Source organism: Diaphorina citri, unplaced genomic scaffold (assembly GCF_000475195.1).
Source record: "Diaphorina citri unplaced genomic scaffold, Diaci psyllid genome assembly version 1.1 scaffold990, whole genome shotgun sequence".
Classification (NCBI taxonomy): Eukaryota; Metazoa; Arthropoda; class Insecta; order Hemiptera; family Psyllidae; genus Diaphorina; species Diaphorina citri.
The window spans coordinates 18,822-30,011 of NW_007378421.1; the positions used below are offsets into that span (position 1 = coordinate 18,822).

The 11,190-nt window shown below is 38.5% G+C and overlaps 1 protein-coding gene and 1 long non-coding RNA gene across 3 annotated transcripts in view; both read right to left on the reverse strand.

Moving 5' to 3' along the window:
- Positions 1–11,190, reverse strand: part of LOC103513589 — a 28,458-nt gene that overhangs the window by 7,900 nt on the left and 9,368 nt on the right. The window lies entirely within an intron of this gene.
- LOC113469212 lies at positions 8,193–9,504 on the reverse strand. 2 transcript variants are annotated; one of them, XR_003392698.1, is made up of 2 exons: positions 9,281–9,504; positions 8,193–8,924 (listed from the first exon to the last, which is right to left on the reverse strand). It is a non-coding gene; the product is annotated as an uncharacterized LOC113469212 (long non-coding RNA). The 2 variants fall into 2 exon arrangements; XR_003392697.1 differs by lacking the exon at positions 9,281–9,504 and adding an exon at positions 9,107–9,227.

The window sequence follows — 11,190 nt, forward strand, 5'->3', positions numbered from 1 at the left end:
TAATAAAAGCCTTGTTTGAAGACTTACCTTGTTTGAAGACATTACCTTTAAACCACAAAAAAGCGAGATTATTTTGCGGCATTGGTACCGGGTTTGCATAAATTTTTTAAACGCATGCATTATATGCTTGTAAAATCTTTATGACTCCAACAGTACTTGTTGTTTCACGGCATGCCATGTTCATATGCGTTTTATTATCATCAAATAAATAAGGTACAGTCAATTCTTAAAATTCTAAGATCGGTTATGTAAAATTCAAAAAAAAGGTTCACTAAAATTGCTTACCAGGACCAGGTGTTTCACTAAATAAAAATTGTGAGCCAATTTCAACTTGAAAACTAATTCAGTCGATTGTCTACCAAATTAGGTTCTAAAATGAATTTTGCCTCAAGTTTGAGTCAAACACCTGGCCGATAATAACACAAGAAAAACAAGGTCATAAAATCTTATAAAAAGTGTATTGAAACATAAAAAACACACAATAAGATTAAAGAAGGGCGGGTGGCTAAGTGACTTTTCGCTAAAAATGATAAGCTTTTATTTCACTTTATTAAAGACCACTGTAAAAACATTAGTTTAGTGGTTTTCAATTAAAACACCCGACAAGAAAAGCCGGGGCGGTAAAAATAAAATGATCTCAACACTTAAAATCAATAAGCTAATCATTGTTAAGGCTGGACCCCAGACAGGACATGGATAAATTGAAAAGGTTACATTCCTTTGAAATTAAAAAAAAAAAAAAAACATATAGCTTTTGTTCGATAAGTATTCATCATTCTATCTATTCCAGACATACTATAAACGAAAACATTCAAATAATGAAGAAATTCAAGATCAACCCTCAAGGCAGTTTAAAGATCAATAACTTCTAATTTTTGAAATATTGAAATGAAATTAAAACTTCACACGTAAAGAAATAAGAAAAGAAATCTCCTCTATTGTTCTCTCAGGTTTTGTTCAAATTCAACAGTAGGTGGTCTGTTAATGACAATTGCTCGCGTTCCGTCAATAATTGCTCGCACTCTATCAATAATTCGCTCACGGAGTATCAATAATTGCTCGCGTATCTCCATTCACATAAATCTGCAATTAAATTCTCATTCAGGCCACATTCTCCTCTCGGTAGCATTAACCTCCAATTAAATTCTCATTCAGGCCTCTTTCTCTTCTCGGTAGGTAACAAAATATGTACACAGACATCAAAAGTGTTTCCCTTCGAACTGAAGTCAGCCTTCTTTCTTCGACCTTAAAAGAGGGGGGGAAAAAGACGCGAATTGGCATTGGTTTTCTAATAGAAAAGGTTCTAGCAAAAGCGTTAGGGGGAAAATCAAAGCTGTGAGTTTCAAAATCTGTTAAGGTGTGTCCACACATAGTCGATCGGCCATCGATCGATGTCGACTGACACGTCCACACTGCCTCGACAACATAGTTTTACCTCGTCGATCGACGGCCGGTCGACTATGTTTGGACACACCTTTAGAGGAGAGTTAGTATAAAAACATGGGATCAAGCAAACTCATTCGTTTGAGGATCTGACTCATTGACTGAGTAGTTCACTAAAAAGAGTAGTTCTTATAACTCACTCTTTACAGTGAAAAGGTTCTAGCAAAAGCGTTAGGGGGAAAATCAAAGCTGTGAGTTTCAAAATATGTTAAGGTGTGTCCACACATAGTCGACCGGCCATCGATCGATTTCGACTGACACGTCCACACTGCCTCGACAACATAGTTTTACCTCATCGATTGACGGCCGGTCAACTCTGTTTGGACACACCTTTAGAGGAGAGTTAGTATAAAAACATCGGATCAAGCAAACTCATTCGTTTGAGGATCTGACTCATTGACTGAGTAGTTCACTAAAAAGAGTAGTTCTTATAACTCACTCACTCTTTACAAGTCTCTTGAGAGAAGGTTGCAGTATTTACAAGTCTCTTCTGAGAAGGGGGGCAAGGGGGTTTGGAATTTTAGATAGACGAAAATATAAGTGACAAAGGGAGGGAGGGAGAGGGAGTAAGGAAGGGGGAGGGAAGGAGCAATTGAAGGTAGAAAGAGAAGGAAAGAAAGAGGAGGGAGAGCAGAGACTAATTACCCTGGACCACCATCACAGTGTAAACTTAGTTTGGTTTAAGTTAAACTATTGGGATTGCTTAAATCTGATTAATTAATTTATTTTTTTCTGCCAATAAGAATTCAAAAGTTTTTTTTAAGAGGTTTTTTTTTTTTTTTGAGAGGTTTGACAGAGGGCTCGGGCTTGAACAAAAAGACCAGAACATCATAACTCACGTTTGGCAGACGAGTCCGAGTAAGGTCTGTGCGAGCTGCTGCTGCCACCCTGGTCCTTGCCGCTATCGGTGACTCGTCTGGTGTCCCCCCGTCCGTAACTACTCGAGCCCGAGCCTAGCGAGCCGCCCATCGAGCTACTGCCCCCGTAGCGTGGGTCTTTGGATACCCGGGGGGCAGGCGGTGGCGCGGGAGGGTCATCGCGTCGCGAAGTGTGCCGGGAGGAGGAATATCTGTCAAGAGAATAGAGTACAATGTTGATACACAAAAAGCCCACTCTGACGCTTAGATGTAGGGGCAGCTGCCGGAAGGGATGGGTTAAGCTCATACGAATCTACGATTACTGCCAGTCTCCTCCTATAAATATGAAGTCTTTGGAGGAAGGACCAAGTTATAAGTCTAATCCAAAAGGCTCGATTTGAGATATAGCCCACATTTATTGGTGTAATCTTTTGACAGTTTTGAGAACAGATGGAGTGAACACCTACGCTAGATGCTGGAGCTCGTAAAATAACAACAATAGACTCTTGAGTTGAAGATAACCACTAGGTGAGGTTAACGCCGGAGGAGTTCTCTACCACCTAACCCTTAGAGCTCCATTATTATTCTCAAATAAATAAGGATAAAATCCCATGCCTCGGCTGGGATCGGACCAAAATTAGAGATACATTTGAAGGAAATAAAAAATGTCAAGGTAAAAGGACATTTGTGTCCCATCTTACCACAGAGAGTTTTCAGTTAACCCAGAGTTTAAGAAATACTTGCCTGTGTAAATCAAATGTATGACGTCAAATAAAACCCTTGACACTGTGTTAACTCTCAGTGGTAAGATCGGCCAATGATGAATAACGAATTGTGTCCCATCTTACCACAGAGAGTTTACGGTTAATCTAGAGTTTAAGAAATACTGGCCTGTGTAAATCAAATGTATGACGTCAAATAAAACCCTTGACACTGTGTTAACTCTCAGTGGTAAGATCGGCCAATGATGAATAACGAAGGCTGTTCACATAAACGTAGGGTTCAAGACAGTGTATACTATTACATACAAATTGAGTCCAAATAAGAATATAATCAGTAGCTTAAACTAAACCAAAACTAAAAAAATGTACTTTACTAGTAAAACTCACTATGATATCACAACTAATAGAAAAAATAAAACTTACTCTTTTCTCCAGATCCGTCCTTACTGTCAGAGCTGAAATTTCAAACAAGAAAATCTCAATTAGTCAGGTATCTTCAGACTTGTGATACCTATTATCCCTCAGGTTAGCTTTCTGACTTGGCCGTCAATGCCATATAAACTGACCTGATTCTTTTAATTGTTTGTCTCCTACAATCTAGCGAAAGGAACTTTAAAATTCAATGTTTTCTGTCAGGTAAAAACAAACCAGATCGACTTGACTAAAGAAGGGATTCTTCTTTGAATTTAACCAGTTGATGGCTCAACTAGATTTTACACAAATTATCTGAATAGGTCAGGTTACTTGTGTATTTGAGTGTCTTTAATTTTTATTTTGGAAGTGTTCAGCCACAGTCATGCCCTGTGAGTAGCCGGAAATGAGCAACCGCCGAATTGAGGAGTAAAAATTTGTAAAATTGGGGGTTAAAATATTGAGGTTCGGTTTATCAATAATTGCTTTGATCAGGCAACTAAGGTTATCGGCAAGTTAAAACACATTTGAATCAATGCTAATTTAACACGCCAATAACTTAAACAGCATGATAAATGCGATTGATAAACCAAACCCGAGTTGTAAGCGACCTAACGCGGGTTAAACTTCATCTTTGAGAAAATAAAGTTCGTCCCCGGAAAGGCTGACTTTTTCCTAAGTATAAGAGCTCTTTCTCTCTTCTCGGAACGATAAGACTTCGGTACAGTTTCTTCTATAAAACCTCTAAAAAAAATCAACCCTGTTCTTTTTTAGAGGTTTGATGGAGGGAACTGTAACTACAGAAGTCTCATCGTCCTGAGCAGAGAGAAGGAGATGCTTTAATCAGGCAACTAAAATTATCGGCAAGTTCAAACACATTTGAATCAATGCTAATTTAACACGCCAATAACTTAAACAGCATGATAAATGCGATTGATAAACCAAACCCGAGTTGTAAGGCGGCTACCTAGCATACCACTCGATGAACCGGGCCATCTGGAAAACCCATCGGGAAATGTTGCATTTTAGGCATCACAGAATTCTCATATGACGGCAAATAGTAGGTAAATGCAGGAGAAATGTTTCATTTTAGGCACGGAATCACAGAATTTATATCACAGCTAATAGTAGAAGGTACATGCAGGAGAAATGTTGCATTTTAGCGACGGAAACACAGACGTCATATCACGGCTAGGTACAATAGTAGGTACTAAATGCAGGAGGAATGTTTCATTTTAGGCACGGAATCACACAATTTATATCACAGCTATGTTGCACAGCAGGAGCAATGTTGCATTTTAAGCGGGGAATCACAGAATTCATAGCACGGCAAATAGTAGGTAAATGCAGGAAGGCGGAATTCACACATCTTTGGACCCTCCAAAGCTAGTATATTACCTTGGGGAATGATGATCTTGATTACATAGGAAAGATGTTTTGTTTCATTAGTTACTCAAATGAAACACAAAAGAAACTAAACTAAACTTTCGGTTTACTATATCTTTGAGAAAATAAAGTTTGTCCCCGGAAAGGCTGACTTTTTCCTATAATAGCTCTTTCTCTCTTCTCGGAACGATAAGACTTCTGTAATTACAGTTTCTTCTATAAAACCTATAAAAAATCAACCCTGTTCTTTTTTAGAGGTTTGATGGAGGGAACTGTAACTACAGAAGTCTCATCGTCCTGAGCAAAGAGAAGGAGAAAAAGCCAGCCTTTCCGAGAACAACAAACCTCATTTGTTCAAGATAAAGGTTAAGATGAAGTTTGGCCTCGGGCTTGTAGTTTCTTCTATAAAACCTCTAAAAAAATCAACCCTGTTCTTTTTTAGAGGTTTGATGGAGGGAACTGTAACTACAGAAGTCTCATCGTCCTGAGCAGAGAGAAGGAGAAAAAGCCAGCCTTTCCGAGAACAACAAACCTCATTTGTTCAAGATAAAGGTTAAGATGAAGTTTGGCCTCGGGCTTGGCCGACCGTCACAATCCAGGAATTCCACCGAACTCTGCCGACTGCCGTTACTCTTCCTCTTCTTCTTCTTTTTGCGGCGTTCCCGTTTCTCGAGCTTCTCGTTGATTTCGTCCCTGGTTCGATGCCCGCCATCGACAAAAATTTGTACTGACAATTATTTCAACAGGTTACTTTCTGGTGTTCTCGAGTTGACTCAGCACCTAAATGGGAAGTATTGTCTCTCTTCACCCATCTGATGAGATGCAGACTACGGGATGGGCATGCTAAACTTAATCTTCCATATACAGGGTGCAGCAAAAGTCCGGCAAAGGCTGAATATCTTCCGACTACTTGGGGGACAATTTTCAGGGATGGACCCCATGTAGGGACTGGAGGCCTCACGTCATTTTTTTTTTTTTAGGTACTTACGAGCTAAGCGCTTCATTAGGAAGGTCCAAGATATACTGAGGTATTTGCTTTCCCACTAGGAATTGACTGAGCTCGTTGGAGAAAGTGTTGCAATTGTGAGTGAGCAGACTGTAAGTGTGACCGCTGTAAAGGGGAGAAGAAATAACATTGTTAATTTCTATTGGCTAGCGTCGCTGTTGTCGAGAATTTCGATTGGCTGATTCATTGTCTGTGAATTTTCGACAGCTATCTGCCTCCGTTTTTTTAAGCTTTAGAATGCAAAAAGCTGTCATCCACAAACCTGTAAATTAGAAGTTTCCTCAACGTTTGAAACTCCAAACAAAGTTTCTTCAAAATTAATGAATTGTCCCTTCTAATGTTAATGTTTATTTGTATATTTGCCAAATTTCATCAAAATTAGATTGACAAATGACCGTAAAGCAGAAGATAAAGGCCATAAAGCTAAAAACCTTATAATAGGACCAAGAGTCCCTGTGAGATCCGGGCTTCTTTTCGGCGCCCTTATTAGATTCGTACAAAACACGAAATTGATTGGAAACCCCTTGAGAAAAACAAAGAACTTCACACTGTGGAATATTTTCAGTGTTCCAACCGAATCACAAGTTGGGGCAACGCCAAAAACACATCTTCTATTCTCTCAACATTAACCCTCGAATGAAAAAGATAAAGGCCATAAAGCTAAAAACCTTATAATAGGACCAAGAGTCCCTGTGAGATCCGGGCCCTTATTAGATTCGTACAAAACACGAAATTGATTGGAAACCCCTTGAGAAAAACAAAGAACTTCACACTATGAAATATTTTCAGTGTTCCAACCGAATCACAAGTTGGGGCAACGCCAAAAACACATCTTCTATTCTCTCAACATTAACCCTCGAATGTTGTCACTACAACATATTCACTCCATGTGAACACACCTTTATGTTGAGAGACAGCGGAATTTCTTAGTCACAAGGGTCGGTAGTTGAATATCCGCTTAATACACACATTTCTATGGTTTTAGTTTCGAAAAAAAGCACACGTAAGTAGGTAAGCATGTTTTTATCTCGTTAGTAGTCATAAATCCTTGAAACGACTTCTCCTTGTGTAGAAAAGAATTGGTAAATGAGCCTTTTTTTCAGACTGACGAGAGAGGTCAACTTCAAAATTGGAATGTTCATTATAACCCTCAAGATTATTATAAGCTAAAAAAAAACTGAAAATTTGCTTATTTGCAAGACGAATTTGCTGATAAAGCCGGGAACTGAAAGAAATCCTTCCTTTGAAGTTAAAATTCCCCCAATTTCAAGTACCTATTTGGTTGAGTGGAAGAGCTCAAAATGTGAGAATCCTACTATTAAAGCCTTTATGAAGCATAGGTAGGTTATTCGGTCACTCCATTCACATAAATCTGCAATTAAATTCTCATTCAGGCCACATTCTCCTCTCGGTAGCATTAACCTCCAATTAAATTCTCATTCAGGCCTCTTTCTCCTCTCGGTAGGTAACAAAATATGTACACAGACATCAAAAGTGTTTCCCTTCGAACTGAAGTCAGCCTTCTTTCTTCGACCTTAAAAGAGGGGGGGAAAAAGACGCGAATTGGCATTGGTTTTCTAAGTGAAAAGGTTCTAGCAAAAGCGTTAGGGGGAAAATCAAAGCTGTGAGTTTCAAAATATGTTAAGGTGTGTCCACACATAGTCGACCGGCCATCGATCGATTTCGACTGACACGTCCACACTGCCTCGACAACATAGTTTTACCTCATCGATTGACGGCCGGTCAACTCTGTTTGGACACACCTTTAGAGGAGAGTTAGTATAAAAACATCGGATCAAGCAAACTCATTCGTTTGAGGATCTGACTCATTGACTGAGTAGTTCACTAAAAAGAGTAGTTCTTATAACTCACTCACTCTTTACAAGTCTCTTGAGAGAAGGTTGCAGTATTTACAAGTCTCTTTTGAGAAGGGGCAAGGGGGTTTGGAATTTTAGATAGACGAAAATATGAGTGAGAAAGGGAGGGAGGGAGAGGGAGTAAGGAAGGGGGAGGGAAGGAGCAATTGGAGGTAGAAAGAGAAGGAAAGAAAGAGAAGGGAGGGCAGAGACTAATGCCCTGGCAAAGAAAAACACAACTCACTTAATGGAAGCAACAAAATTTGTATCGCATATCACACATTTATTAAATCAATTTCAATTGAAAAAAAAAAAAATAAATAAAAAAGGTTTATAATTTAACGATGTACAATTGTACAACCAAGGAGATACATTTTTAAATTAGGTCGATAAATAATTGAAATACTGATAAATGACTAATGGCCGGTGTCACAATAGGCGTTTAAACTCGGTTTCAGTTTAACTCCTAGGCCTAGAGATCTGGAGATGTTAGTATGGATTAATGACTAATGGCCGGTGTCACAATAGGCGTTTAAACTCGGTTTCAGTTTAACTCCTAGGCCTAGAGATCTGGAGATGTTAGTATGGAAAACATGAGACATTGTTAATGGAAACGTGAGTCACACTGAAAAATTTGGTGTAGTGGAAAACAGAGTACAAAAGTAGGGAAAGCATGGAGATATTTTAGTGGAAAACATGGAGATCTTTTAGTGACAACCCCAGGTCGGATTTTACTATCGAAATAAACTAAAATTCACAATCTAGTAAAATAAAAATGGCGCCCGAAAAGACAGCCACAAAATTAACTTTTGGTGATTTGATTACAAAAAATGTCACCAGAAATTATTTCACTTTATTTCGATAGTAAAAATCGCTTTCAGTGAAATCGGTGGGGGAAGAAATTAGAATAACACACAAAAAATACAAAGTTATGTGAAAAAATATTCTAAAATACTGAACAAAAAGAAGACAATAATAGCCGGGTCCACAAACTGAGTTTGAACTCCGTTTAAGTAAAACTCTTGGAACAATCTGTTTAGCTGACTTAATCCAAAAGTTCAACTTTAACCGAGTTTAAAATAAAATCACTTTGTGGACCAGGCCATTCGTTAAAATCAACTTGGAAAAAAACTTAAAATGTATTTGGCTAGAATCTTAAAATATCTAATGACATGGATAAACTAAACGTAGGTACTATTAGTTTGCGTATACTGTACCGTACGCACTTTGTTGCCATGACAACCTCAAAAATGTTCGTATATTACGTACGCAAATTTTCAAATAACGTTGCCATGGTTACGGCGTTTTATTAGAGCGAAAAACACAATTTCATTACAGAAGTTACAGAAGTTTGTTCCGAAAATAATGACATGGATAAATTGAAAAGGTTACATTCCTTTGAAATTAAAAAAAAATCATGACAACCTCAGTATTCTAAAATGTTCGTATATTACGTACGCAAATTTTTAAATAACGTTGCCATGGTTACGGCGTTTTATTAGAGCGAAAAACACAATTTCATTACAGAAGTTTGTTCCATTACAGACGAAAATAATGTTTGCGTATACTGTACCGTACGCACTTTGTTGCCATGACAACCTCAGTATTCTAAAATGTTCGTATATTACGTACCTACGCAAATTTTCAAATAACGTTGCCATGGTTACGGCGTTTTATTAGAGCGAAAAACACAATTTCATTACAGAAGTTTGTTCCATTACAGAAGTTTGTTCCGAAAATAATGACATGGATAAATTGAAAAGGTTACATTCCTTTGAAATTAAAAAAAACATATAGCTTTTGTTTAATAAGTATTCATCATTCTAGACATACTATAAACGAAAACATTCAAATAATGAAGAAATTCAAGATCAACCCTCAAGGCAGTTTAAAGATCAATAACTTCTAATTTTTGAAATATTGAAATGAAATTAAAACTTCACACGTAAAGAAATAAGAAAAGAAATCTCCTCTATTGTTCTCTCAGGTTTTGTTCAAATTCAACAGTAGGTGGTCTGTTAATGACAATTGCTCGCGTTCCGTCAATAATTGCTCGCATTTTATCAATATTTTCTGGTATTCGATCAATAATTTGCTCGCGCTGTATCAATAATTGCCCGCACTCTATCAATAATTCGCTCACGGAGTATCAATAATTGCTCGCGTATCTCCATTCACATAAATCTCCAATTAAATTCTCATTCAGGCCACATTCTCCTCTCGGTAGCATTAATCTCCAATTAAATTCTCATTCAGGCCTGCGGGGGTTAGTATATTTGGCAACACTGTTGAAGAGTTTCTTAAACCGAGAACTGTGGTACCCTGTATACAAACATGGGAGAGAACTCTGTAAGAGCTTTGCTGAAATTCGTCTGCAGAACTATGAAACATACTTTTATTGCAAAAATCTCCCATATATTGATAGAATACCCTACTGTCATCCAAGATACACATGTGCACCAAGTTTCAAGTCAATCAAGTGAGTAAAACTGGCTCAAAAAACTTCAAACTCCGAAAAATTTCACACAAAACTATTTGTGGAATCCGCCCTCACCAAGGGTTAACTTGTTGGGAAACATTGACCTAATCTAAAGCCATCCGAATGTCGGCCCAAACACAAGCCAATGCCATTGCAATCCGATATGGTAGACAAAATACTGACGGATAGAAATTAGAATGTACACTGCTTTTATACTGCCAGAATCAGCCTGAAAAGTTCGTTTACTCTCGCAATCACCCATCGCGGTCTTATGTATTGGTAAAAAAAAAGTAATAGTAAAAAAATAAAAATAAATAAAGCCAACCTAACCTAGTTAGCTTGAAGGGTAGCTAGTCTGCCTTATAAGCGCTAGGTCGTGGGCTCGATTCCCGCCCGGGGCGGATTTTATCCTGAACACAGAAGGTTCGTTCTCGGTACGGCTGACTTTCTACTATCCTGTCTTCTTTTCTTCGATTTCGGGGCGATAAGACCTCCGTTATTACAGTTTCCTTTTTCAAAGATCTTCTTTAAAAAAAAAAAAGAAACAACTTACGCGAAGGTAGAGGAGGCCAAGCCGTTCAAATAGTCAAACAGGATCTCCTGAGGCACCTGGGTGACTCCGAGCTTTTCCTTCCGAAGTGGTGGACCGAGAACTGTGGTACCCTGTATACAAACAGAGGAGAGAGGGGGGCGGGGGTTAGTATATTTGGCAACACTGTTGAAGAGTTTCTTAAACCGAGAACTGTAGTACCCTGTATACAAACATGGGAGAGAGGGGGCGGGGGTTAGTATTTTGGCAACACTGGTCGGAACCCTGTATGTTAACATGGGAGAGTGGGGCGAGGGTTAGTATATTTGGCAACACTGTTGAAGAGTTTCTTAAACCGAGAACTGTAGTACCCTGTATACAAACATGGGAGAGAGGGGGCGGGGGTTAGTATTTTGGCAACACTGGTCGGAACCCTGTATGTTAACATGGGAGAGTGGGGCGAGGGTTAGTATATTTGGCAACACTGTTGAAGAGTTTCTT